The sequence below is a fragment of the Anguilla anguilla genome, chromosome 3 (genome assembly GCF_013347855.1).
Source record: "Anguilla anguilla isolate fAngAng1 chromosome 3, fAngAng1.pri, whole genome shotgun sequence".
Lineage (NCBI taxonomy): Eukaryota > Metazoa > Chordata > Actinopteri > Anguilliformes > Anguillidae > Anguilla > Anguilla anguilla.
Window position 1 is genome coordinate 38,651,365 of NC_049203.1, and position 23,050 is coordinate 38,674,414.

The 23,050-nt window shown below is 39.7% G+C and overlaps 1 protein-coding gene across 3 annotated transcripts in view; it reads right to left on the reverse strand.

The window, feature by feature from the left end:
* Positions 1–19,647, reverse strand: part of csrnp3 (cysteine-serine-rich nuclear protein 3) — a 54,603-nt gene extending 34,956 nt beyond the window's left edge. For 2 of the 3 annotated variants that reach the window (XM_035407681.1, XM_035407680.1), the window contains exons 1-2: positions 19,401–19,647; positions 17,372–17,417 (exon numbers count right to left, since the gene is read on the reverse strand). The gene's annotated coding sequence lies outside the window, so the exon portion shown is untranslated. The remainder of the gene's footprint in view (positions 1–17,371; positions 17,418–19,400) is intronic. The other variant, XM_035407682.1, reaches the window with a different exon arrangement.
* Positions 19,648–23,050: the final 3,403 nt, after the last annotated feature.

A 23,050-nucleotide genomic window follows, 5' to 3' on the forward strand; every position in this document is an offset into this window, starting at 1 on the left:
CAAGATCCCCCTCGGCTGCCTGGATGATGAGGGAGTGACAGGGCTGCAGAGAGGTGACTCTGGGTCACCCGTCCGCTCACCCCGCTCGCCCCGCTCGCCCCTGTCCTTGGAAAACCTTCCGATCAGAACCTCTTCACCCCTTCTCTCTGCATTTATGTACCTGCTAGTTTTTTTTTCTTTTTTTGTTGAAGAAATGCCAACGCTAGCACAGCAAAGGAATTCTGTCTGGGTTAAATTAGTGCGTGTCCTGACCTCCCCCGGCCCCGAGGGCAGAAAATCGGGAACACAGTTCACGGGGGTCAGGAGGGTCAGTTTTGCGAGTCCTCATGTCCACTCCAGGGGCTACCGCTGAATAAACACAAAGCCTGACATGAAACACGAGATATTTATGAAACTGAATTTTTTTGTCAGTATGCCTGCCCTCTGGCTATAAAAGCAAAGGGTTAAATAGATCATACCATAGAAAATTTCATTTTAAATAGCTAATAATTAAATCAATTATTTTTTACACAAACAAAAAAAGAATATTCAAACACTGTCGTGTCCTTCGACAAGCCCCATTTCTGGGGGAAAGCATTTTAGCATCACAAAATGCATTGTTTTGAATGGCATGCTCCTTTTTGTCACTACGACCTGCTGGGTTCACAAAGCTCCTGCAGTGGGTGGAAGGCACACGCAGCTGCACTACTGGGGAAGCTGCAACACACTGTGCTGTCTGGGTCACGCATATTTTAACTGTCTAATCTACATAAATTTCACTGTTGAAATTACATATTTTTATGCAAATGGCGCTCAATACAGGGCATGTTCCTTTCACAGAGATGAACGCAAACTACCACTCACTGTAAGTAGGGATTTTTAAAGATTTCCTGAAAGGTTGTGGGAACATGGTGCAGCCTATGACATAAAATGAAAACAGTACATGTTAGCTGTGCAGGTAGATGGATATGCTGTAAGGTATTCCTCGTTACAGGCATACGAGAGTTGGTTGAAGACAGAGATGACACTTGACCTGTCCCCTCTAATTTGGTTTCTGCCATAAGAACGTGGGCGATTTCATTGTACGTAGATAAGCAATTCAAAAACTCCAACAACCATGTTATGTTTATTAAAAAAAACATTCACTCAAAACAGTCCATTTCCGGGAACTGAAATAGTAAGTTGTTCCAAGAAACATTGAAAAGGTCTACTTGCCTATCATACTACTGAACTTGTCTGTGGCTCTTATTGTGTATTAGCCATTATTGTTACCGCACCATCATTTGTGTGCCAAATTAAAATTAATCACTCGTAAAATCATGGGCAAGTTTCCGATTCATTTTAGTGAATCAGCGTTTTCTAAACTGGTGTGAGCAAAACCATCCAGCGCATTTGGAGATTATTTGACACCAAGATCACCAAGAAACAAAAATTGTGACCAGACAATGGAGACAAGGCACAGTTTCAAATACAAACAAATGCAGCCGTTAATATGGCACAGATTTGCAGTATTTGCAGCTGTTGAGCAATAAGCAGCATGAACTATGCTTGCTAATTTCTTTAGTGGTTTTACCCCGAAGTGTCAGCATATTTACTACTGTATTAAGCATTAGTATATTTACTGTGGCAACACTAAGTGTTGGCATGTTGTATATGCTCAGCACATGTCTATCATAGTATATCTGTTGTGAAAAGCGTTTCATAAATGACATTTGTTGTTGTTGCCATTATTATTATTATTATTATTATTATTATTATTATTATTATTGTTGTTGTTGCAACACTAAGCATTTACATATTGTCAGAACACTAAGGGCCAGTTTCTCAGACAAGGATTAAATCTAATCTCGGACGGAAAATATTTCCCCAATGGAGATATCCACTAAAAAAGAAAACTTACTCTTAGATGATTAATCCTTGTCTGGGAACCCAGCCTTAAATGTTAAAATATGTACTGTTGACAGATTAAATACTAACATACTTACAATTTCAACATTACATATTCAACATGTTTTGCACCCTAAATATATACATTTCTAGTACTGCAAAAGAGCATTTACAGTTGCAAAATTAAGCCATATGATTTTTATTGTTACAACACAAGGGATCCTCACATTTACAATCATGGCCCGGCAATGTATCACATTTACAGTTATAACTCTAAGCAAAGGCATATTTACCATCACAACACTATGCTTCTATTATAACATAAAACATCACACAGACAAATTTACTTTGCTGTTGGCTGTGATTATCAACAAAACAAATGCTGCGGAGATGTAACCCCAAAAATAATAAATATTTATGCTTACTCCAGCTAAGACAATACAGAAGCTAAACAATTAGCACGCACCACGTCTTTCTCCTCTAGTCCAGGCTATAATTGACTACATCATTTGCCAGTGGAGGCTTTTTGAGGTAATAAATACACTTGACGACTGTGCGTCTCCCAGAATGACGAAGCTGCCAGTTCGCCATGGCTTTTATGTGCAGGTATTAAAGGGAAGGAAAGCGGCCGGTCTGACTGCACATAATGAAACCGAACCCCTAGCCACAGGTAATTAATTCCTGCATTCAGCCAACACTTTTTATACCACTCCACAGCAGGGGCACTACAGTGTCTAGTCAGGAAATGACTGAAATTAAAATGAACACATCTTAATTCGCCACCGCCATGAATTACTGATAGAGCTTGACAATTGCGCCTTGACTGCGTAAATGGGGCCTGAAATGTTAGCATATTTACTTCTGCAGTGCAAAATGGTAGCATTTTTATTGTTCCAACAGCAAGCAAGTGATAATGTATTTAGTGTCACAACATTAAACAATGGCATAATTACTGTTGTAACAGAAGCATTATCATATACATTGTTGCAGCAAAGTGTTACATATTTGCTGTCACAGCACTATGTATTAGTTGTATTGAATATTGCAACAAAAACTGAAAGTATATTTGCCAGTAAATTTTAGCCTCTTTACTACCAAAAGCACATTTAATGTCTCCACACTAAATGTTTGCATATTTACTGACATGACACTAAGTGTTCTGTGTCACATTTACTGGTGTACAGTATAAGACAAATATCCCAGGGGGACCCAAATGGTGCCGCTGGTTTAGAAGGGGGGGGGGGGGGGTTCAGTTGTTTGTTGATTGGCAGTTTGTGTGAACTGAAGGTCCTTATAAAAGCAGTGGGCCACACATCAGCTTGGAATGCAGCATTGCTCGGCTAGTAGTCTGAGCTCAGAGGCTATGTTTAACCCTCTAAATCACTAGCGTCAGACTCAATAATAAATCAGAACCTTTAGAGGAACTGGGCCTCAGCCAGGAGTCCCTGAAGAGAAGTTGCTGGTCTGGAGATAATATATTTATATATATAGATGATTTCCTCTGAATATTCATGTGATAGTATATTTGAGATAATGTGAAAACACTATTCCAGATTCAGGTACAGTGTATTCATATGTATCAGGGCTTTAACAAATACCTGTGTGCATCTGAATATTCATAACAAAGATACCACAAAAATTTGATTAAAAATATATATTGGCACGCATGCAGACACATACAGTAAAATAAAATGTTTGCACCATTCAGGATGCATGGGGGTATCTAGATGTTAAATCAGTATAAAAAGGTCACCTCCAATATAGGTGTAAAGAAAATTGACATTATAATGCTATGAACTATAAATAATGTGAATGTGACTTTTTTTAGTGTTGAAGATCTCAAAGGAAATTAATCACATTTTATTTCTATGATCCAATCGAATTACATTGCTCTGTAGGTAATGATTCAAACTAGACATTGTGTGTCATAATGAAGTCAAAACTACAAATGATCTCCCCTCAAAAATCATGCTTCCCATTAAAACTTTGAATAAGGAGCATCGTGACTCTATGCAAAATATAATGTTCAGTCTTTGTGTGGGATCTGTTATATCAATAAAACATTAGACATCTTGGGCAAAACCAATTTGTTGCCTGAAGAACCTAAAGAAAAAAGCAGTTTTAAAGGATGTGCAATTCTACATATTCTATTGACATCGGTATTTGCAGCACATCTTTACTTTTAATAGTTTTGAAAATTCATACTGTATGGCAGCTGTATGATTAATCAATATATTGGAGAACATAATATTATCCTTACTACCCCAAGATTTATATGTCTGAACAGACAACGTAAACATTCGAATGAACTGCATCTGGATCTGCTACTGCTGTGGCTGCTTTCCATTAAAGCAGTTTCAGGGTCTTCAATGAAAATTAGGCTCAATTTTGCTTTATTACATTTGTTAACATGCTGTTGCCAAGGGCTATAGACATTAGCACACATTATCCACACGCGTGAAAGAGGGGCTAGACTGTGAACCCGCCAAGCAATTTGCACAGGAACAAGGCCGCTGCAGGAGTGTGTCTATTTTTGCTTCTTCTGAGAGAACAACAGAAAAACAAAAAGCATTTAATTACGAGACAACACTGCGGCCCAGCGGACCTGTTTTGACTGAGAGCTGGAAGCGAGACAGCGACAACACAAAATGTATTTCCTGAAGAGAACCATTTGATTACACTGCCCTTTATTTCCCAAGCACACAGTACCTAAAGCTGACTTTAAATCAAGGCTCTTTTACAGACACGTGGCATTCTGAGAAATGTTAGATGTTAGTTTATTTTTTACGTTGGTTTCAAATTTGCAGCAACAAGAAGAGGACATGTCTGATGTACTATTGCAGTATGCATTTGGATTGTTTCATTGAAGGGAACGGAAGTTTGGCATCATGGAGAAATGCTGTTGGATGCCTACTGGAACTTGCAGCTACAGCCAGTACGATTGCCCGATCTCCGGATTTCCAGTCACGTAGCAGCATAATCATGTGTGTTCACCTCCGCGTCAATCACAGTGATTACCTGAATAATTCATACAAGTATATTTTATTTATGAATATTTTCCCATGTCTCCTAAAAGTTACGAGAAAGCTACACCCAGGCAGAAACAGAGCTGCCAAATCTTCTTACAAAGAGAGAACGCCTTTAATCTCTAACACAAGCTGAGAGAGTCGGGAGCGGTGCACGCCTTCTCAGGCACCAGCAGATTATTCACATATTTTCCTGAGGAAATGCTGAAGTTGTCTGAAAGGGTACCTAGACCTCTTCACTGGCAATGCACCCAGACGTTAACAGATAATTATATTTCAATGTGTTCATCTATTAGGGGCTTGACAGTTTTTTTTTGAAGTGAGTTTTGAGGAAGCCGCTAAGTATTTTAATGAACCCCAACACCCAGAAAAACACCTACACAGAGTGAATTTCCCTTTAACAGCTGATGTATAAATGCTTTCTATGCCCAACCAAACACCTCATAATCATTTCACAGAACACCTGAAAGTACCTGTTAATGCATTCTCTTCATAATTCCTGTTTGATAAAAGAAAAATGTTTATAAAGTGCAAATCCGCGCTTAATATCAGTTTAAATGAGCATGCAGAGCAGTCAACCAAAATGTTTGTCTTTCACAAATACTGCATATACTCAGCAATATGTACAATCTATCCTACACATCAAGCAGTGGCCGTGAATGGCTTGCACTGAAAGGGTTAAAGTCGCATCAGGGCAGAGAGAACCGGAGATCTAAAATTAGACTCTCAAACAAGTACATGCCACAGAAAGATGACTCAACGTCCATTCAAATCCACTGGCATCGTTGTTCTCCAAATATAACTACATTTCAGGCTTGTTTGATTCTCTGAAGCTGATCTCCAAAGCATGAAGCTACAAATCAGCCTTAATTAATTGGCAAATCAGAGAACCTGGCACCAGAACAACATTTGTCAGATCATAGAGAGGAAGGAAATATCCACTGGAGAGTTTAATGATGACTGAATACAGTCAAAGAAGAGCTTTGGAGATGTCATCCACACCTATCATCTACATTTTTACCAACAAGCTTCATCAGCTTCATCATCCATAAGCTTCATCCGTACATCCGTTGCTGGGTTGTAAGATAGTCTAAAGAGGAACAGACCATTTCAAATGCGCATTTCCCTTTAAATGTCCGATCAGGCATACTTCTGGCCACCTCAGTGGGTGGTCTGGTTACCCCTCTGCAGGTGGTTGCCGGCAATAGAAAAATGTCTGCAAATGTGCACATACACTGTACAATATCCCATGAAAAACTCTTACTGCTCTAGAACCTGGAGAATAATAGTAGCATGGCTTGAAAATAAACACATAACATGTTATTACATTTATGCAGGGAGCCTGGCATATTAGTGCTTCTCACTTACACAGGTTAGCTAAACCTTTCTAAAGCTAAGATACTGGCATTGAAACTGGAAGTACACAGCCTATGTTTTCACAGCCACATGAGGCAACCTTTTAAATTCAATGATCAACATGGTAAAAGACTAAGAGAACTTAAAATGTATTTATCGAAGGAAGTATCTACACATACCAGTAGCACCATTGTGAATGAGCACTGAACTTTTACAGTATGTCTCATCTATTCACACACTCACTTGGACTCTATTCCAAGGTGCTTCACTGCTGTTCCACTCAATTTTCACTAAAATGGCGCTTGATAGCATATTGCTTCACTATAATATAAAACTGTCACAGGTACCACTTCAGATGTAATGTTTGTGAGGAAGCTAGCTACTTAACATTTAACTGTGCTGTAGAGAGATACTGACAACGTTAACAATGTTCAACTAAGTAGACACCTTGAATTTAGAGTAACTGTACACAACAAACAAATGATGAAGTCTTTCCTGAAGTAGTGAAAGAAGCAATGAGTGAGCCAAAGGAACATATCTTTTCACCAAACAAATCCAGAAGATGTGGCTCAACTAAAGGAACAAAAGTTACCATTCCAAGATTGCTGTTTCCTAGTGCATGAGCATGAGCAAGCTCTTCTGCGATTGGCTAGTTTAAGTGATGATGCACAAGTGGAAAAATTAGGTCATTCAGAAGCAAGAGGTAATGTTTTGTGTTTTGTAATGTGGAATAAGTTTGATTTTCAGTGTGCACTTGTGGTTACATATTCAAAAGCAAATGAGTAACAATCCAAACATTATTTTTTCCTATTGGAAATATATTCAAATATCGAACGTCAAATTGAAAGCCCTACCTGGTCCACATCTCACCCGTGTGATGGACCACATGCCTTTGCAGTGGATGGACCATGCAAAGGACAGAAATGCAAGGACAGCCCAATGGTTTCTGTCTCTCCAGCCCTGATCTTTTCAGGTGCACCATCTCCCGGCTCATGCTGATAGTCTGTCTACGCTACACTTCCTCTGGGCCACTGCCAGGCCAGGCCGCACCCAAACGGCTCTTCTCTTTCTCTCTTTCACTTGTCACCTCACCTGATTCATAGAGCCTTCAGTACCATGGACCACAGCCACAGGCCAGAGTGGCTCAACACGGACAGATCCTCATTGATTGGCATAATAATACAATCACTGGGAGCCAGCTGTCATGCATAATCACCACCAGCTGCAGGCAATCAAGACATCGTCAGTACCCTTTAAGAAGGCCTCCACCCAGGGTACAAAAAATGCAAGTTATCATGTTGCTATCACATAATATTGGTCATTTACGCGACCACACCACAAAAGCAGCATATTGGCCACATTTCACGTCAATCAAGTGTACCTGTCTGTCAGGCAAAAGCCGTAGAGAAATGGGATGAAAACGGGAAGAATAAGACAAATTTTTAAAAATGAAATGGCCATCTACCAGCATGGCCTCTGCGATCGACCGATCGATTGTGATCAAAGTATTGGGTACCCCTGTTATAAAATAACTATGCTAAGGCATATCTATGATGCACTGGCAATCTCAGTCTTTACACACATTAGCCAAATGTGTACCATTTCTGGGACACATTGCTGCAATGGCAGATGCTAGGAAGCCTAGGTACAGCAAAGCAAAAACACAAGCCGCACCAGCTGAAGTCTGCCAAGGCGATGAAAAGCGATGCAGAGTTGGCCTGTTTTCTGTTGGACTTGTAAGTAACGTTAGTTGGGTAGCTTTTGCATCACATTCTGTTTTTCTATCAAGATGTCTTCAGACCCCACCCCCTAACCCCTCCCACGGGAGCTGCTGTTACTGTTTATAGTTGCAACTTAGCTAGCTCTGTAATTAACCTGCATTTATTTCAATCAGGGTAATTGAATTTGATACAGCATGCATGCTATCTAGTTAATGTTACAGTACACATAGCCAACTTCACAAACAAAGTTGCTAACAACTTCGAAAAGGCTACAGATAACTTCATGAAAAATTCATTCACTTTACAAGTATATTAGCTAGATATGATAGACCTATGCCTGCTAAAGTTACTTATGCCACACGCGATTCCGTTTTTACATCCCAATTCCAACTAAATGTCCAGGTGGGTGTTTCAGGAAGCATAATTACTGAGTTAGCTGGATAACTGCATGGAGTAGAACCCATAACAGCTCTTTTTCAGTCCACGTTCCAGATTTGGGAGGGTTCCGAATTTTACGCAGTGCAGTTATCCAGCTAACTCCAGTTATCCTGCTTCATGAAACAGGCCCTAGAATAGCTAAATACCAAACGAGGAAAAAGACAAAATAGTTGCACCAGCATTATGGAGGACCTACCTAACCATGTTCCCATGTGCTAAGGGGTGCACTCAGTGTAAGAGTGTTATAATACTGCATAATTATTGTTACCATCTATATAGAATCATTCATGTTTCTAAAAATGATATTGTCAATATCATTACTTGACATTTTGCTTGTAGCCTTTGAGACTGTGTCCTCAACGGAGGTGTAGGTGGGGTTGAGGACTAAGGAGGTGTAAGTGGGGATTACAAACACAGTCCACAAAGGCCGCAAAAACCTACATAGTATACATTTAAACTTCATTGCCTGCAGTGAGAATCAACACATTCCTATGTAATAATATTGCACCATATAGATTTTAATTAAAATATAATCACAGCAGCATTAACCAACTTTCTCAACAGTCGCAATGTTGTGAAAGCATTTTGAAAATCACGAAGCCCATTGGCCCTGAGCACAGAGAAAGTGACACACCCCCTGCTCCTCCCCACACCTCATCGTGAACTCGCATCAACGTTTCTAGCCACAACTCTCTCTCGGCAAACAGGATTACTGACTGACATGCTACACTAAAATTGTCAACTCCAAGAGTTGAGGTAAAACAATAGAACCTTTTCTTCATTGTTGCAGGTTTTACCTATAAAGCAATTAAACATTTTCCATTTAGTCACCGAGTTCAGAAGTTAATGAAGAAATATTTTTGCTAAGTTTACAAGTCTAAAGTTAGCTATCTACCAGATGGTTTGTGATAGCTAATGCAAGCAAAATATATATTTTTTTATACATGTAAACTGCCAGCGATGCAGGAGTGACTCTTTATCCATGTCATGGTTTTGACTGATACCACCATTTCTTTTCCTACCTGCGCCTTTTCTTCAGTTATTACGGCCATTGGTTTTTTCATGCGCCTTTTCTTCAGTTATTACGGTCATTGAGTTGATTGAATTATACACGTGCAAATTTCTTTTTACAATTTGCACCTGTTGGCGTTCTATTTAAACCCTGAGCAAGCCGATAAGCTTTGCTTCAGTGTCACTTATGTTGCACGAGAGCCGGTAATCTGTCAAGCCCGGTAAAGGTAAAGGTAAAGGTAAAGGTAAAGGTAAAGGTAAAGGTAAAGGTAAAGGTAAAGGTAAAGGTAAAGGTAAAGGTAAAGGTAAAGGTAAAGGTAAAGGTAAAGGTAAAGGTAAAGGTAAAGGTAAAGGTAAAGGTAAAGGTAAAGGATTGAGTTGCGGTATTGGATTGTTGTGGCTATAAAATTAGCACAACAGTCTTTAGCTTATTAGGTTGTTGGCAACGAGTTAGTGCCACAATCTCAACTCAGAATTCTTTCTTGAGGGTGTTACCTTTTCAGCCTCGGTTCGAGGTCTGTTTTCTTTGAGTTGCCCCGTTTTCTGCTCCGGCAGTTGTTTTATTTTCAGAGTTCACACTCCTTAAGCTTTAGTTTTTCTTACCCAGTATGTGGGTTGTGTAGAGCTTTTCTTTGGGATACTCTCCCTAAGGAGTATTGTTTTCATTTCCATATTTTTTTCCGCTGTCCTTGTCTTTTGAGACTTTGTGGTTATTCTATCTCTGGTGAATAGCTTAAAGAACCCCCCTGTTCAGTCGCGGTTGGTCTCCCAAAACCCCAACTCCCTCACAATCCACCATTGGAGAAACTCTTCCTCAACATTTGCATCTAGCTATGTGTACAAATGTGAGAATGTGCAAGGTCAATCTCATTGTTGATTGGTTCTTAACATGAGCCTGCCTATCTTTTTGTTTCCTTCACCAAATCCTTGATTTTAGAATTCAGATTTGAGGGTCTTAACATGTATGATGCTGGATTTCTCTCACAGGAGCTCTTTCTATGATTGCTTCCAATTAAGCATGACTGTTCCCCGATATCTTTCTAAAATATAAGTTAGTTACTGTTGCTTTAATTATTTGTTTGTCCACAGATTTCACACTCTAGTCTAGTGCAAACTTCACTGAATGCAAACTATGTTTAAATATGGTCCACAACATGAACCATATGAACCAATTACATGGAATATACATCTGGTATATTAGATTATTTTTAGATGCACTAGTCATCCTGTTTAGCATATAGAACCTTTACTGGTGCACCCAAAGATCCTTCATGGACATGTACAACAGTCTTTGGAAAACACTGGAAAACACACAACTGAACTATGATCAATCATAAGAACCTTAGTTGAAGCTTAAGTTCAATGGATTTTGGGAACAACTTTCATAAGACTCCTGCTGACCATCTGGACCCCCCACAGTCGACAACCACATAATTGGCATAAGCCGGCATGCATGCAGTGAAAGCTATTCCTGGCTATCATTATCAAACTTGCATTTTCATATTTTCATAAAGCTTAAAATCAAATTAACCCGCATATTTGTATGTCGCCATTTCTGATGATTGCTTTTAGAGAACAATGATAAATTTACTTTAAGTTAATACACATTGAGTGCAAACAAAGGGCAAGGTGAAGACAGCAGGGTGAATTGCTTTGTTTCTTGTGCTACCAGTGCCACACTGCAACATCTACAGAATATGTTCACTTTCTCTTTTGTAGATAGAGAATCCATTTTTATCTCCATGGAGTGTTTGGCTCCTCTGAGGATGTGTGTCTGCCAAGTGACAGACAGACTTTTATTTACCATACCCTCACTACACACTGTATTCCCTTAAAAAAATCCTACAACTCAATCCTCCGCATAGAGTACAACCTATTTATATTTCCATATGCAAGGTTACACAGAATATTAGCGTTCCCATCTACAGCCTGGAGTGAAGCTGTACTGGGGGGTAGATTTTAATCAACAAGGTAAGAATATTACGAAAATATCAGCAGGTAAAATGGCTTCCAATTTCAAATCGCTGTAACAGAATGAGTATTATTTTGCATTTTGATGTGAATATAAAGTGGCAATACCTGTAATGCTAACATAAGAAAATTCATACTCATTATTTGATCTGTTCATAAACTGTTATCTGAGTTGAAACGTACTGAGCTACAGTAGGCTGTGTTCTGTAAATATCTTGCCAAACAGTTCCACATTGAAGCTGGTTGCCATAGCAATGGCAGGCCTTGAAAGCCCTGCTTCTGTGATGGGAAACATCTGTTGAGGGAATATTCTATGGAAACTAACCAGCCAGGGAACTGGAAATTAAATAAGTCTAATCAGGTAAAAGCAACTACCATTCTCAATCGAATGGTAGCACAAATTCAGAAAATATAAACATTCTGCTTGTCTTCAACATAATAAATTATTATACAATAAATAGTAAATGTTTATTATAATTTTTTTAAATAACTGAACAGACTGTAGTGATTAAATGAACAGTTGGACAGTAGAAACACATTTGTAATTACTGCCCTTTAATCTAGCATTAAATTCAAATTGACCTTAGCGGGAGTACATATATATTTTGCATATGCTCATGTTCATATTCAATGTTCATATTAATGTCACTTTCACACCAAGTTAGCTCGCAATGATTCATGAACAATATCAGTACATTAAGAGGATAAAAAATGACAGAATATCATTAGATTAGGCTATGTTCACACGTAATAATTTAAGTTGCCAATTTTCATATGGATCAGGTTATGCAAAGGTTAACTTATACAATGTACAGCTTTCACTTCACTGTTTCTCTACAGCCAGCTCCCTGTCTAATGCACTGCAGTATAATATGCTGTATCCTGGAGCACCTTGTAATTCGCATGTAATTGCAGGGAACATCCACTACAGGCAAAGTATTGCAGGAACTGTGGCTACAATGTCTTGATAAGCTGGCTATAATGTAGACCTATGCAAATTCTCCTATCAAACATACAAGGTGGCAGGAATGAATCAATATTTCAGCAAGGAAACACTGAAAGAAAGCAGCTAATAAAAATTTATTCAGAGATACCTGTATCTTCACATATACCAATGCAGACTGTGTGTGTGTGTGGGCTTGTGTGTGTGTGCATGTGTGTGTGCTTGCATGTGTGTGTGTGCGAGTGTATCTGTGTGTCTGTGTGTGAGTGTGTGGGTGTGTGTCTGCGTGTGAGCGTGCGTGCGTGTGTATGTGTATGTGTGTGTGTGTCTGTGTGTGTGTGCGCATACTTGCGTGTGTGTTTGTGCCTTTCTTTTGAAATATCTCACTTTGGTCCACAGATATGTGACAGTACCTGCACCGCAGTATTACAGAAGCATCGTCTCACAGCACAGTGGTGAATAAAGTGAACACGCTGCCGGGCTTTGTTTTCAGGGACTGGGGATGATGAAAGCCGACAGGCTGTCATTAAAAGCAATAAATTCCCATTACTGTAGTGGTACAGTCTCCTAAGATAAACTGTAGCAAAAGAGCAGTAATTATCCTAATTGAAGCAGGAGGTGAGGCTTCCTGGAACAATCCTCTGTACCACAGTCCCTTCTTTCTCGTCTTTGAACATGTGTTCAATCCAATACAATCCAGTCCGATAAGTGAAAGAGCCAGATCACCCTAAAGCTCCTTAGATAATTTTAGCTAAAAACATATGAGGAGAACTGGGTATTGGTATACAGTATAAGCCTACTCTTGAAAAGCGTGCTTATAATATTACAGTATATGAGCCTATTCAAATGATTACTATACAGCATTTTACTTGTCTTTTCTACATAAAGTGTATGACTGAACTTAAATCAAAAAAAGTATTCGTCTGGTCAAACCTCTGAATCTTGTGCTATACTCCAACCCACTGAATTTACTGCTGGTGTATGCACCCCCTTGCTAATACTAGTGTATTGTGCCTAGTCCATCACTGGCAGAAGGAGCCCCCTCTCACCTCCAGACTAATCTGATGAATATTGCATGGTTTGCATGTGGAGTATATTATCCGTTATATGATGGGGAGTATTAGCTGTAGCAGTCAAAGCTTTTTGTCAGTTTAGTCAGGACAGTGATGTTTTCTGTATGTGTTCTCCCAACAAAGGATGCCTAATTGTATTCATAGGCCTAGCTTATTAAGTGCCCTGTCAATTTGGGAGTGTGCAGACAAGTACACACTCCAAAGCTCATGCAGATTGCTAGTACTTCTTTCAACTCCACAGTCCATCAACTGAGTGCTATTTGCTGTATTTGTCATGTCATTTGTATTTAATTGTTTTATCTACTGAAGCAGTGGACGCCCTTGATAAAGTAAGTCTGCCCGTTAATTAAGGATAAGCCAATCGCATACGAAGCATGAAAAAGCAGGTCCCATATTTATATTGCCTTCTTTATCTTTATAATATCTTTATATTTGTATGCTTTCAGTTGCTTTTTGAAAGCAGCGTGTGCTCTCCTTAGGGCGAACACAGAATAAGCCAGAGACAGACAGAACATTCCTTGCCGCCACCATGGCAACGTGCCATGTGAAAAAGGCCAGAGCAGTACTTCTGATTCTTTGTGCGCCCTTAAAATCTCTGCAAGATAATCTGGGAAATGTGCCGTTTCAATTTGCACCAATCCACATTCTGTATACAAAACAGTGAGGCCTATTCATTTGCCCTCCCGTATAAAACCTGGAATGGATTTGACCTGTATATGAGCACATGACATATGTGCACACACACACACACAGATACACACACGTGCACACACACAGATAAAGAGATAGAGAGAGCGCATGCAGAGAGTTTATGTTCAGCGCTGTTATCTTAATACTTTTACAGACTTTTCTGTGCAAGGGTAATACTGTAGCTCACATATTTGTACATATTAATTTGATTCAATTGTCCTTTCATATACAGAAGTGTCTAATGAATAGACACTTCTGTATATGTATATTCCAATTCAAAGTGCCAGCATTCTTTCTAAAAGGAACTTCTGTATGAAAGACCAGTATTTTGAACACCTTTATTCACAGAAATGAAGAAATTTGTTAAGATGTACATATTAAAGGAAAACTGCACTGTCGGCCGTACACAAATACATCAAGTGTCAATAATAATTCAGGAAATTTCATCCCATTCAAGGTTCATCCCACATTCCCTCATACAAATATGCAGCACCCACCTAGCAAACACACAGCAGCCATTTAGCAACAAAATGTTCACCACACATCAGAGACACTAAATTAGCTAGTCAGTTAAACTGGAATGAGCTAAAATGGCCAGGATAGATGCGGCAACACATTCCTTTACAACAAGCAATACTGTATCTTTCAGAGCTAGACTTTGACTTATTTCAAAACATGGCCAACAAGTAGCCCCTTCGCAGCGTTTAAGGCAGCACTGATTTTCCTAGAAAGACTGCCCCCTACTGGCCCAACCATATACCTACCCGCAACAAAATCGCTTGCAGTCCTTCCGATAAACACATCACTGCGAGACACCACTGTAATCTCTCCTCAAACCTAATTATTTACTCAGCCTACGGTCTGCTACACTAATCACCACAAGAACTGCAACTGAGAACACAAACAAGCCCAACCCTGAGAAAGAGCGTAACCAAACATCAAAGGCAAACCAAAGATATGATTTGAAAATTAAAGCGCACTCTGTCCATACATAAAAGCGTAACGAACCTGCACTTTTGCTATTTGCTTTCCAGCCCAAATTGTGAATAACCAATCATATTTGTAGGTGTCTCGTAACTGTGTGACATGCTCCACCAAGCGTGTTTGTCAGGGAAGAGGGCGCCCCCTCGTCGTGGTGATGAAAGGTGGCAGTCAGGGCACGGTGAATGATGAAGTGCTGAGTAAAGGAAGCCGCGGACATATTTAAACTCTCGGTCACCGCCTCTCTCGCAGCCGCCAATACCAGCATGGCACAGTGTGGCTTCTCATCCGCTGCCAAGCCATGAAACTCAATTACAGGTCCAGTGAACTGAAGACACTTCATTTAAGGACTCGGATCCTTCACTGCTTATGTGACAGCTCGGCCGAACTAAAGGTAATATCATGCTAGCGTACTGTACTGTAGGCTCTCATTAAAAGTACACAGGCTTGGCAGATTCATGACAGTAACAATAGCAATAATTAGCTATGATGTGAGCAGCGTTATTTCACTTGGAGATATTTTTGCTTCGTGCGCTACTGTTCAAATGTTAACTTACCTTTATAAATTGTTAATGACCAAAGAAAACCTGTCTCCAGTTCTTGCCATTTGTGCTCACCCAGAGCATTATTCATTAATGCAGACTTTGGCTGTTAAAGCATATTTAATGAGCACTAATACACAGGAGGGCCTGGTTCCCCCCCCCCCCCACCCCCCTTCAGTTTTACTGTGTTAAGACGGTGGTGATTACCTTCACACAGAGCTGCAGTGTGAACCCATAATTGATAAAGAAAGTGAAAGCCAAGAGCCCAAAGTGACATCTTCCAATCTATGGTCCGTTATGCAACATAAAGGGCACCCATGACACTTCTGTGAGAGTAAAATCAAGGGAAGGTTTCTGGCCGAATGCACTAATCATTTATACACCACCCTAGTGAGGACTACTGACATAATTTAAACTTGATACAATACACTTGCTGGAACTGCCGTGCATTCCCTGTGGGTTCATTTTGAGAAGGCTATGGATTTCTTAATGAAGAATGTACGAATGTATTTTAACTTGCCGCCGAATATGCGTGTTAAACGGGCTTCTGGGTAGCTCGTCTGCCTAATGCCGTGAGCTTCCGTGAGGTGTCATGGTCGACAGTCTGGTGTCAAATCACAACTGTGCCTTAAATGGTCACCTGCAGTCTGCCCGCACCAAACGTGCAATTAGCATACTCCTCCTAAGCAATTACTGCAGGGTGAAAAGAAGGGGCTTTGGGGGGGGGGGGGTGGGGGAGCACACACTCGTCTGTGATCTGCTGAATAGACGGAGGAGATTGCAAGGATGAGACGTGCTTAGAAATACAATTCCAAATCGAGGAAAATGAAAAGAAATCAGAGATTTAAAGAATATAAACTTGATAGATGTGATAATCGTTCAGCGTGTATAAATCCCAGCAGTACATACTCTTGGTTCTTAAGGCAACCAATATGTTTAATATACTTAGAAGATGCTATTGTGGACAGAATAACAAAATTGTCTGGCACTGTCAGACAAAACACCAACAACATAGTTATATATTGTTATACAATGTGCTGGAGTACAGTGCCCGAAATAACAAATATTGTGTCACTGTTCAAATACTAAATACTTATCCACTGTACTGTACACTGACGCTTGTTATGTCATCCTGATATGATGTATTTAGAGCAACAAATGGCACCTCCAAGCTGAGGTAATGTTCTGACATTTTTGAAGGAAACATTAGTGACCTCAAAATATGTAAGGTTCTTATTGCTACCACTCTGTGGACAACCAAAGAATAATTATTTACGCATATACATAGCTCAACTTCAGACCCCCTGTGGCGATTACTGGGGTTCATTTCAACAGTTTGAGATATTCCGTAAGAGGTGCTTTGTTTCAAGGTGCAACTGCTTCAAATACGTAAAATGCACAAAACACATCTTTCAGAGATCGTGGGACTCATAGGCATAACATTGCCATGTACACCAGTTGCAGGCCCACAAATTAGAAACAGATTTCCGTTAAGTTTGTAATTTTGTGGTTTTAATAAATACATAAATAAATAAATAAATAAATAAATAAATAAATAAATAAATAAATAAATAAATAAATAAATAAATCCTTATGACAGCTGCATTAACGTTGCATAGGATCTTTGATCAATAAATTCAACAGTCAGCCCTTCATCACATGCAGATGCCACTGCATGCAAGATGGTAAAACATTACATTTCAGTACCCCAGGCAAATTATGACACATTTACTGCACAGTAGCTGTCTCTTACCTTAAACAGCAAAAGAAGAATTTCTGTTCTAACAAATGCTTCTTTCCTGTAAGAAAATGTACATAGATGCATCATGCATTAACTTCTGACTGCAGGTGAACTGCATCAATAGTCATTGTAGAACATAAACTGCTTTCTATGTGTGAGGTGTGAACTGAAGTGGAATGCTAAGTATTAAGTCTATACTGCACAAGCTAATGCTATACACCCACCGAGTACGTCTGTCACTACATTTTGAGTACAGTATTAACCAGACAAGTGTTATCCAAGGTGCACTTTAGATTATATAAGCGTGAGGGCTGCACATTGTTTGACTCACAAAGAATCAGATTTCTATGGAAAAAAAATCTCTAAAATCTTTAAAATAGTCCAACCCTAGCCTCTGTAGAGGCCCAAGTCCCCTTTTCCTCTTTTTTTAAGCTTCCCAATTTGCAATTTTGCTGTTTTTATGAATTGAATCTGAAAATCCCCAGGCAATTTTTCTGTAGCAAAATCAGACTCTGCCTGAGTTCGTATGGAACTGCACCCAACTGCACTGTAGCTGTAAGTCAGAATATTTTGTTTGTTTTTCATTCTAAAAGCCCAGGGAAGTATAAAGGAAGTTATGTAACATTCGCTCTGTGTTTTATTATTGTGATGTAGCTTGCAGTATAATTACAGGAATCTCTGTTTCTCTTGAGATTCGTCCTGTTGGAGGTGTAGAAGCCCTCCTCGCTAATGGAGTCCCAGAGGGAGCAGGAGAAGGCCGTCACTTTCCTTCACAAAGCAGCTAGCGCTCACAAAAGAGTCAGGCTGAACCCAACTTCCTGCCGGGCTGTGCATGGTGCCCTTTATAGTGGGGAAGCCTCAGTGCTCCAAGTGCATTGGGGCGGGGTGGGGGGTGGATTCACTGCAGCACCCCATACAAACACACATCTCACATACAAATACACATGCTCACTCTCGCTCACTCTCTCTCGCTCTCAGTGCAGTAACACAATAATAAAGGCATTACAGGCATTATTAGCTACTGTGCATTTTGGCACACTATACCAATCTCATTTGATAATTAAATTTATAATTAATATGCCACTTATTTTGTGTGTGTGTGTGTGTGTGTGTGTTATACATATAAACAAAAATAAGCACCTTGGTAATGTCAAATGCATGTGACTACAAAGAACAGGTAATAGTAATGTGTAATTTCATGCACTGAACACACTTGATAAACTGTATGCATAATGCAAGTGTAAACAAAGATAAATCAGGCAGTCATATTGCACGGGTCAATGTAAACATTTTTCTAATAAATTTAACTGTAAACATAGCATCTTAAAGTGAAATTATTAAATCCCTGGTGGAAACTCCAGCTTGAATTCGGTGATGAAATCTAGCTGGAACCAGCTTCTGATCCAGCCTTTTATTTGGTGATGGTCTAAATGTCTGTACCAAGCTGGCCAAACAGACTGCCAGCATGGTTGCTATCTCAACCATCTTGTTGCCAGCTTGACAATCTCCAAACCAGCTTCAAACCAGCTGGACAAGCTGAAAACTAGGTTGAAATCAAGGTGGGATTTCCACCAGGGACGTTCTTCAATGTGCTAAAAGTATGGGTGGAAATATTACTTTTTCAAATATTTTAGTGCGAAGACTCCTCTAAATAAAATCAACTCGTACTGAGTAAATTATAACCAGCACTGTCTGGGTTGGATGGACCAGCAGCCTAATACAAAAATTACCTACAAAGACGCGTTAAAACAAGCACGCCAATTTCTACAGACATTTACAAGAAGTGCACAGTTTACAAGAATCCCAGCAAACTGACAAATATCACAGGTAAATAACGGACCATACAGCGTGGTCTTTTTCTTTGTATAATCTTAGGAATAGACTATCGCGAGTAAGACCATTCCATTTTCCCAATGCCGTTTTACTGCACCGCGATGAGGCCGTCAGGAATTAATTCATAAACATAAAGGTATATACGCACTATTTAAAACCCAAGATGTGAAGATATGAAATAAATTTTAAATCAGTAATAGCTACTTACCATGCGCATTATCAAATCATTATGAGATGACCAGGTCGTTTTAACGCAGTGTGAATGTAATATCTCTAAAAGCTAATTAACTGTTTCATTTGCGTATAGAGGCATAAACTTAATTTAAGTAAAAACTATAGCATTTCAACACAGCATTGGTGACAGATTTGGAATTGTGGGTTGGCTACCCGGCAGTTACCTCAAGAACACGCAAGCCGAATGCTCTTCCGGCTGCTAGTGGAAACAATGGTGCAGGATGAGTCTGACAGCGTTGCTGACAACGTGACTACGGTCAGCCAATCGGTCCCAGATGGATAAAGAAACTGGAATCGTGCAGACAGGAAGAAAACCTGCGGTATACAGCTGTTAGTCCGAATCCAGCTGAGGGGAGCCTTTAAACAGTTGTCAGAAATGTCCGAGGCACAGGTTATTTCTAGGTTATTCATAGGTTAATTAGATATCCTGTAAAACAGTGGTGAAGCTCTTGTTTTGTTTCTTTCCTCACTGAATGTCCATGTTTCATGTAGCAAACAGGGGTTACAGTAAAAAAAAAATGTTTGCAATACCATACATGTAATAGCATGTTTTATACATAAAATTTTAAACCTAATCTGAAATAACCCACTGCAATAATGAGTGACTAAATATTATAATCTGGAAAGAACAGAAAGGGGTTTCAATTGAAACTGAAATTGAGGTTCCCAGGTGATATATCAAGATGAAGAATGTATTCTTTAGTAATGCCCCCATTGATGGAATCACATTTACTGTGCCAACGGCAGCCACGATTCCTGCAGAGAAACACATGGTTGGGCATGCATACCTTTTACTTGTTGGAAAGGTTTCAGATTAAGTTGGCACCTGCAACCTCCTTGTGCCAACCTGCATCTGTCCCCCAATCCTCTGGGGCAAATAGGGGGACAAAAACATCAACATAAAAATACATGATTGAAAGGTCTCTGGCAGCATTGTTGGCTATACAGTATATTGCTTCCAGGAGCTTGAACGTAGTTATTTGACTATGGCGCAATTAGTTCACTTCCTGCCATTGGGAACCCAGCACCTTTTACCCTAGCCTACCCATGTATTACATTACATTACAATTACTTGACAGATGCTCTTATAGTGATGCACAGAAGTGGGGAACATCGCTGATGAGAACATCAGTGTAACTCTCAGGAATACAAATATACAGGATCACTAAGAAAGCAAAGAGGACAATTAATAATGCATAAGTGTAATAACCTTACAAGCAACAATTTGTATTGTAACTAAATAAAATATCACTCTCTTTACAGAGCTATACCTATAACATTATCCAAAAGTAAATCCAGAGAAAAAGAAAGAACTTTTAAAGGGGTCCGGGGAGTAATGGTTCAATTTGAAGAGGTGAGTCTTTGGTGTGCATCTGAAGATGGGCAGGGTTTCTGCCGTTCCGTCTGCAGTGGGAAGCTCATTTCACCACCAGGGAGCCAGAACAGACAAGAGATGTCACCAGGAAGTACAGGTACATGGCAAGGAAGATGCCAGATGCACACAGATAGCAGAACAGAGGTTTCTGGTAGGCGTGTAGGGTCTATCTGACAATCTTTAGAAGATATGACAGAGCTGTCCCTTTAGCTGCCAGATAGGCTACCACCAAGGCATTACGTTTGATGTGGGCCAATGTAGACAACCAGTGGAGGGAGATGAGAAGAGGAGTGACATGCTGAGCCAAGGGAGCTTGTAAATCCGATAAGCAGCAGCATTCTGGATGAGCTAGAGAGGTTTGATGGTGGAGGCAGAAAGCCCAGAAAGAAGGAGGCTGCAGTAGTTCAAATGGAAGACGATCACAGCCCGCACTAAGACCAGGATTGAGTAGGTGTTGAGGAACGGGCAGATTCTTTGGATGTTGCACAGAAACACTGCACGCCCCAACAAACTGCTAAGATGCTCTCAGAGAGGGACAGTTTGCTGTTGAGGATCCCTCCAGGATTTCTGGAAGATTAAGAGAGCGACACTATAGTACCATCTTGGGTGAAAGATGTGTCCAGCAGGTGGCAGGACTTCACCAGGAGTGAGAGTATCTGGGGTTTAGTCTAATTGAGCTTAAGTCGATGATTTGTCACCCAGCTTGAGATGTCTTTTAGGCAAGGTGAGATGTGTGCTGAGACCAATGTATCAGAGGAGGGAAGGAGAGTCGGAGTTGTGTGTCATCAGTAGAGGAATGATACGCCAGGCTATGGGAGGAGATAACAGATGACAGGAGGAGGCGACAGAGCCAACAGACTTGATTTGGAGCCAAAACTTGCTCTCAACCTACCTGACATCCTTTTAATTTTATTTGTCCTTTATTTATCCAGTTGAGTCCCATTTATATATTTTTAAAAAATCACCATCCCTGTTCTTCCACAACCAAAAAACAAAAAATTTATGAGCTGCCGCTGCATAATGACAGTGTATACACACTGCATACAGTGCATACAGTGTATACAGTGTACCTTTCCTCCCAAAATGAGCATAGTTGTGATGTTGCAATTAATTTGTAGATAAATATTTTACTGGCAACTCTGTGCTGCAGAATCTGCAAAATTGCAACCTAATTGGTACTTATAATGCTTATGCTACATATAATAATAAACCATTGCAGACATAAATGGCAAGGATGATTTTTATGAAACAGAAACATTAAAGTCTGTGTCTGCGGAAGCACTACAGGGATTTTTCACAACGGCACTCCTTAGTTGGTCAGCTGCTATATCCAATGCCACAGCAGTGGTCAAAACCTTTTAGGATCCATGGTACTTAGTGTGGAAGCAGGGCTTCTAGACGTCCTGGCTGAATTCCCAATCTGACTCTCTCCATAAGGCCATCTCCTCACAATAATCAGCTATATAAACTTTTCCTGCCATCTCAGCTGTTGCATGGTGAGCAATTTGAGCCACAATGGCTACCGTACATCACCTAAGTGGGTGGCAAGCATTGATGGTAGTGGAGGTGAGTCACCCCCAACCCGTTTTTCTGCAGATCACTATAAATGCAATGATGCAATACATAATCTTTCTTCTTTGGTATTTTTCCAGTCATTTTACAGTAAGTAATACTACTACTAATACAATAATAATAATAATAATAATCATCATCATCATCATCATCATCTTCTCTGGAGAATGGTCCTCAGCATGGAACAAAAAAATTATGTGCAGCTAGCTATAATAGTTTACATTCTGCGAAAGGTAAACATCCCTCTGTTCTAGAAAGACAAGGGTCTTGTTTTAATATGTGAATTTTTTGACCATATACACTCTGTAATTATCATGTTCAAGGCTTTGGGAAAAAAACTGAATTTTACTTTTTGCTTTTTTGAATTATGCTGCCTATTGGGATTGCAGATATTCCTTCCCTCAAAATCAGTTTAGCATGTGGCAAATTAAAAAAATGTAACTAAACATGGGTAGCATTGCTTCTAAATATGGTTTCGTTTTTTTGGCATATTAGTAAAAGTTTCATTGTTACTAGGAAAAATCTGATATCAACCATTTGGTATGTAGGCGAATGTTAATTAATTAGCAATTGTGTTTTTTGTAGATTGATGTAGTTCATGCTTTCTATATTTGAATAACTTGTTTTTTTTAACTTTAAGAATACTTTTGTTGAGATTATATTTGTAGATAAATATT